We start from the raw sequence: 6,000 nt of genomic DNA, 5'->3' as shown, positions 1-6,000 counted from the left end.
GGCTTTTTTCTTTTTGCTTATGTGGTGCTGAGGAATCGAACCCAGGGCCTCGAGCATGCAAGGCAAGCGCTCTACCACTGAGCCACCTTCCCAGCCCGTGGCTAACCTTATTTTTATGTTCAAGTTTATAAATACTGATAATCCTTTATTAATTTATTGATTTTCAGCATTATCAATTAAGAGCACCAGAAAAGTTTTTTAAACTTAACATGAAAGGCAAACAAAAGCCAGGCACTGGTGGCTCATGCCTGTACTCCTAGCTACTCAGGAGGCTGAGATCTAGGAACAGCCTGGGCAGGAAAGTCCATGAGACTCTTATCTCTAATGACCAGAAAACCAGAAGTAGTGCTGTGGCTCAAAATGATATAGCACTCTCCTTGAGTGCAAAAGCACAGGAATAGAGTGCAGGCTCTGAGTTCAAGCCTCACAACTGGAAAAGGGAAAAAAAAAAGGGCAAACAAAAACAATAAAAATTTCTATGAATTTTAGACCTACCAGATGACCTGAATTATTCAAAACTAAATTTATAAAGGAAATTATCGCCTGTTATTGCCATATCTGGAAACTAGCAAAAGACAGCTTTAGTATTAGTTTTTAAAAGCCACTATTACAGAAACAGATTATACATACATGGGTATACCCAAGATTGCTTTCAAATGCTATAAGAAGAAACTTTATATTCTCCAGGGGAAATCATGATTTAACAAATTCAGTCCTTAAAAGTGCTCATAACCTACTTTACTAAGATTAGAACTAAGAGTGGATCAAAAAGTATCCGTGTTATAATCTGTAAAATAAACCTAGGGCTAAGCACAAATTAGGAGCCTAAACACCTGGATACACTTAAAGACTGCATTTTCTTTAAACATAATATCTCCATTTAAAAATTTTACAGCATAAAATGAGCTGTCTTTATATAATATTCATTTATTCCATTCACCAATCCTGTAAATTATGTAGGAAGTTATTTTTGTAGATTAAGAAGACAAGGTTTTGAAAGCTAATTTGTCCAAAAACAGGAAGTAACAATAAAAAAATCAAATCCAGACCTTTGTTCTCACATTTTAATATTTTTTTCCACTACTACATAGTTACTCCTAAAGAAAGAGGCAAATTAGAATCTCACAAAAAGAAACTTGTAGGCCAAACCACACTTTTTTTAACTAGCTGCAAACTAGCTCTAAGTCATTTTATTTTACCAAGCCTTAACTTTCTAATCTGTAAAATTAGAGAAATGGATACAAAATGAAGTTCTCTTCTGGTTCTAAGGGTATCTCTCAGTGTACCCTACCGTTTACAGGGTACCTTTTACAGGGGTCATTTTACAAATATATGTTGTTAGCAATAAATTCCAAGTTAAAAAGTGGTAGTGTCAACCATTCTTAGGCAACCTAGTTGCAATTTTTACAGAAATTCTTCATGTTTCATAGTTTAGAATAAATATTTCTTTCCCACCAAGTGGTTTCTAAATATCTTGACTATTTCCCCAATCAACCTCAGAAGCAGTCTCAATCCCATTTTCCAAAATTTTCTACAAATAAAGAGTTAACAATGGAATTCTGATTTTTAAGTCTTAAATTCATTGGTGAGTCAGTTACTTGTCTCAAAATAAAATTCTAGCTTTCTTATTTGACACATGGGTGACAGTGGCTACTAAGAAGGCTAAGATCTGAGGGTGGCAATTTGAAGAGAGAGGGTGCAAAGTTTTCTCCAATTAACCATCAAAAGCCAAAACTGGAGGCATCGATCAATGATAGTGTACAAGTCATGATCTGGACAAGGTGACTGAAAGCTAGACCCTGATTTCAAGCCCTAAAACTGGCAAAGGAAAAAAAGTCAATACAAGATATTTTGATTTCTTTATTCCTCAAGTATTCTTGGAATACACACATTCCACTAAGTTCATAAAACTATTAACTATGAATTCTTAAGATGACTATAGAAACTATGAAAAATCAACAACAGTAAATGCATCTTGCTTTACATTCTTAATTTTCCTTCCGCAAATATACCTAACACTCCAATTTTCCTTCCAGAAAAGCTTTCCTGCTCTACAACAAAATATACACCCTGAAGAGTTAAGTTAGATTTGAATCAGGCTGTCTCCAGAGCTTTAGAAATTTAGTGCTTTATTAAATTAGAAAATAGTAGTAAAAATCTTTCTTCCCTTATCTACAATTTCTGGAAGAAGCATTTCAAATCTTAACAACCTTAAACTCAAAATAAAGAGTTCTCAACAAGATTAATATAACATTTTTATCTTACACAGTTGATACTGTCTTATTTTGCTTTTAAGCCACTTAGCACCAATAAATCATGTCCTGCCAGTTCTGAGCTAATCTCCAGGAAAGCCTTTGTGCAAGGACCCAAGAAACTGAACACATCAGTGCTCAAAAATTTTAACAGCCTACTTTGGTATGTTTTTAATCAACAGTTAACTTCAAACAGCTATTTTATTTGTGTGCCTTTTTAATTTACATAGACAGATTTAAAAAAGGAACACATAACTGATAATGCAGGCTTATTTAAATATTAGGAAAAGAGTTAATTACTGGCCCTAATACATATTTCAAGCAAGATCGAGGTTTGGCCATGGTTTTCCAGTGAATTACAATCGCAACGCCCTCGCCATTTCAAAGGTTTTTCTACAGTTTCAACCAGTGTAATCTCGTTAATTTCTTACTGAGATTATCAAAACAACTGTCAGCTGTGCATCGGTAAGCTGTTTGTACAACCGTCGAGTCAACGCTTTGGGATCCTAGAGGCTGCGATCTAAGGGGCCTCTGAACATCAATCCAACAGACACTATTACAACGATGAGCCATGACAGCCTAATGTGGCTAGGACATCATGTTGGTATTTAGAACGAAACTACGGCGCTGCGGCTCACCTTTCTCTGAGAGCTCATGGAACAGCAATTTCCCTCTCACTTTCACCCATCTTCCTCCGAACCACGACCACTGGGCATCCGACGCCTGGGTTTGGGTGCTGAGCATGATCTGCTGCCCCGCGCACTAACTGTAGCTAGTGCCGGGCACGCGCTGACACCCGCGCCTCCGCCCTGCCGTCTGGCCCAGTAGGCAGACGGCGCCCTCTGGGCGGCGCTCGCTACTACGCACTCGCTTTAGCCGCGCCATGTTCCAGTAGGCGGCGACCAGGGCGCCCGCGCCGCCCCGCCCGTTCCTCGCCTGGAGACGACTCCACTTCAGAGGTTGTTCTTTGGAGCTGTAGCTGGCATCAGAGATCTGCGCCGGGGCTACTAACGGCCTGTCACTGCCTGACCTCGGCGCGGAAGGCTAGAAGTCGCCTAGCGGCTTCAGAAGAGCTGGGTGGGGTGGGCAGGGCAAGAGGCGACACCTACCTGGCTTTGAGGAGGGGTCAGGCCAAACACTGAGGGGGCTCCTCCTCGGCACCTGGGACTGACTTGAAACCGCGCCCTCCTTCCTCCTCTTCGGTCGCCACGCCCCCCTCGTCCTCGCAGACTCAAGGAACGGTGGGCCCAGGAGGGTTAGCCCCTGAACGAATGCCTTCTCGCTGCCGTCGCCGTTCTCGTCGCCGTTTCAACTGCCCCTAACCCTGGCGGAGCCGGGCTAGAAAACATCTCGGGTCTCGGTCCTTCTCTCACCACAACCTCCTCGCTCCCGGGACAGCGTCTCCCGCTATTGGATACGGCGCGGGCACGTGATGCTCGAGGACACGTGACCTCACCGGGCACGAGACAGGCGGCGTGACCGCCCCGCCCCCGGCGCGCGCCCCTCCTGCGGCTTAGAGGTGTCTCAAAGCAGCAGCTGGAGGTGGCTCTGACCCGAGGAGCGGCGTGGGGGCTTGGGCCAGAACGCCGAACTGCTACCCCCCCCCCCCGCCACCGCATGCATTGAGGCGGAGGCAGTTTGACCAAGAGGGAGCGCAGCCACTGTTGCTCTTTGCGGTGATCATAATAGGGGCTCTCTGGAAATGGCGGCGTCGTGTTGAAGAGGCTCCACAAAGGAGAATCGTGATACCTTTATAGGGATGGGTGGACAAGCTCGTTAGTTCAGATCTGGCAAAATGACACAGCAGGAGGTAGGGCAGCCACGGTGCTGGGCGTGTAAGGGAGGGGTGGCGCCTGTGTGCGCCTGCGTGGTCAGGGCTCAGCCTCAGCCCCGCCCACGCAGTGATGCCGCACCTGCAAGTACTGCCAGATCAGTATACTTCCTCACAGCCACTTGTTTCAGTAGCCTTTTTAAACACAAGTTTTTCGACGCATGGTATTAATACTGAGAATGCGTGCATGAAGAAAATTCACCATGTTGGCAGCTCATACTCTTACTAAATTTCTCTGGATGCACATGCCATAACCACCCCAAGGAGTTAAAACACTCAAGTGTTTTAATCTTTTCACAATCTTTTTCACTCATTGTTAACGGTAGCCTCTAAACTGAAGCATCTATTTGTGCCTTAATGTGTTTTAAGCTTGTGTTAAAACTGTCCTTTAGGACATAAACACTGAAGGCTCAGTGTATCAATGAAAACTTGGTGGCTGAGCATTGGTGCCTTGCGCTTGTAAGCCTAGCTACTTCAAAACCAGCCTGGGCAAGAACGTCTGTGAGACTCTTATCTCCAATAGTCTACTCAGAAAATGCCAGAGGTAAAGCTGTGGCTCAATTGGTAGAGTGCTACAGTCTTGAGCAAATAAGCTAAGGGAGAGCTTTACTCCAGGACCTGAGTTCAAACCCCAGGAACAACCAAAAAAAAAAGAAAAGGAAAATTCCAAACAGGTAATTATATAAAACATACACTTACATCATCCCCTTTTCTTTGGTTCCTGATTTCTCCCATATAAAATATTAAGAGTACCTTATGGCTAGGGGTAGAATAGTAATTTTGGTATATATGGCATCACATGCAAAGAAATAATTGCTCATGAGAACAGAAAGCTGTTAGGTGGAAGGAAAATTTTAATTGCCTTAAAAGCATTTTTAAAGACAAGTATTTTTTTAATTATGGGACATCATAATTACTAGTAAATAGAGCAAGGCCAATATATGCATCTTACATATCTATCAAAATGAACTCCAGGAAATAGACACAAGAGCTTTTGTTCTTTGTTGCTGGGTTTTTTCCCCTTTTGTCTTGTTTGTTCATTTATCTTTGGGGCAAAGGATGAACCAATGCAGCAGTGATATTCACTAGACACTATGTTGAAAAAGAACTATATAACTTGTGAGAATGAAGGAAGAGATGACATTGTTCAGAAAGACTTATGTAACTTAATCCTTTATATTCATGTATTAAACTTTTCTATTTTTTCTCTTTGCAAAATTAATGTACTATAGATAAATTAGTACAGTAATAAATTAATGTACTATAAAAACAAAGTTTTTATTTTAGTTCTGGTTTTTTATTGAGATAAGGTTCATTACATAGTCATCTAGGCTAGACCTGAACTTATAAAAGTATGAACTTCCAAGCGGAGTACCGGTGGCTCATGCCTGTAATCCTAGCTACTCAGGAGGCTGAGCTCTGAGGATCAGGGTTCAAAGCCAGCCCGGGCAGGAAAGTCCATGAGACTCTTATCTCTGATAAAAACCACTAAAAAACAGGAAGTGGTGCTGTGGCTCAAGCGGTAGAACACTGGCCTCGAGCTGAAGAGCACAGGGACAGCGCCCAGGCCCAGAGTTCAAGCCCCACGACCGACAAAAAAAAAAAAAAGTATGAACTTCCAAGTGCATACATAACAATATTCAGTTTTTGTTTTTAAAGGTAGGCTCTCCCTATGTACCAGAGATTGGCTAGTAGAGCTATTCACAAATGCAAAGGACATCTTTCTTCTCTATTCTGCATCTCTACCAGTCTTTCCAAGATTCTCCTTCCAGTTTCTTGCCCCAATTATTTTTTGTATATTTGCAGAGTTTCAATATAGCCAAAGATAACTTCTTTTGTTATGTGTGTGTATATGTGAATACTGGGGCTTGAAAACTCAGGGTCTAATGCTATTGCTTGGATTTTTCCTTCAAGACT

At 42.1% G+C, this 6,000-nt stretch overlaps 1 protein-coding gene across 4 annotated transcripts in view; it reads right to left on the bottom strand.

Moving 5' to 3' along the window:
• Ankrd12 (ankyrin repeat domain 12) overlaps positions 1 to 3,631 on the bottom strand; it is a 134,803-nt gene extending 131,172 nt beyond the window's left edge. For all 4 annotated transcript variants that reach the window (XM_013036391.1, XM_013036390.1, XM_013036394.1 and 1 more), the window contains exon 1: positions 3,362 to 3,631. The gene's annotated coding sequence lies outside the window, so the exon portion shown is untranslated. The remainder of the gene's footprint in view (positions 1 to 3,361) is intronic.
• Between the last annotated feature and the right edge of the window lie 2,369 nt (positions 3,632 to 6,000).

This window comes from Dipodomys ordii, unplaced genomic scaffold (assembly GCF_000151885.1).
Source record: "Dipodomys ordii isolate 6190 unplaced genomic scaffold, Dord_2.0 Scaffold283, whole genome shotgun sequence".
In the NCBI taxonomy this organism is placed as follows: Eukaryota; Metazoa; Chordata; class Mammalia; order Rodentia; family Heteromyidae; genus Dipodomys; species Dipodomys ordii.
This window is presented reverse-complemented; position numbering and strand designations above follow the sequence as displayed.